We start from the raw sequence: 661 nt of genomic DNA, 5'->3' as shown, positions 1-661 counted from the left end.
GCCCCTCCCTTCCTTCCTCCCTCCCTCCCTCCCTCTCTCGCACACACACACACACAGTCACGCACTCACATGCGTGGTGCGGGACATGATCCACAGCAGAGTGACAAAAGACGGGGAAGTGCACACGGAGACAGAGCAAATAGGAAAAGGAGGAAATGAGATGAGAGAGAGAGAGAGCGAAGGAGGAGGTCAAGTGTTCGCCATGAACGCAAACGCGGATTGAAAGAAAGTGTTTGGTGATGCGTCGTTCTTTGAAAGGCAAAAAAGGGGAAGCGCTCAGGGTGTTGGAGGGAAGAGAGTAGGGTGAGGTGGTCGAACACGCGGGCCCGTAGTTGTGAGAGCGAAAAAGGGGGAGGGAGGCATCCTTTCCTTTCCCCTCCTCCTCCTCCAAGAGGATCATCCATATCACAGCCTTCCCATGCAAAAAAAAAAAAAGTGTTTTATTTGCCACAACTGATATCAAAGTTTTCCCTGAACTTAATGCAAACGTGTTTCTGCGGTGGACCCCGCATTTCGCGGCAGCCCCGGCAGCCCCATCATTCAATCCACCATTTCATTCTCGGTGGATGGAGTTGACGAACACTTTCCCTCGCCCCTTTCTCTTTCTCTGTCTCTCTCTCTCTGGCGCAGGAGTTTTTGCCTTACTGGCAAGAAGGGGCCG

General features: G+C 52.6%; 1 protein-coding gene across 3 annotated transcripts in view; it reads right to left on the bottom strand.

The window, feature by feature from the left end:
* The window catches only part of LOC113213019 (pleckstrin homology domain-containing family G member 5), a 71,018-nt gene that overhangs the window by 7,005 nt on the left and 63,352 nt on the right, over window positions 1-661 (bottom strand). The window lies entirely within an intron of this gene.

The sequence above is a fragment of the Frankliniella occidentalis genome, unplaced genomic scaffold, assembly GCF_000697945.3.
Source record: "Frankliniella occidentalis isolate FOCC.00 unplaced genomic scaffold, Focc_3.1 Scaffold38, whole genome shotgun sequence".
In the NCBI taxonomy this organism is placed as follows: Eukaryota; Metazoa; Arthropoda; class Insecta; order Thysanoptera; family Thripidae; genus Frankliniella; species Frankliniella occidentalis.
The sequence above is the reverse complement of the archived record's forward strand: the minus strand, read 5'-3'. Positions and strand labels throughout refer to the sequence as shown.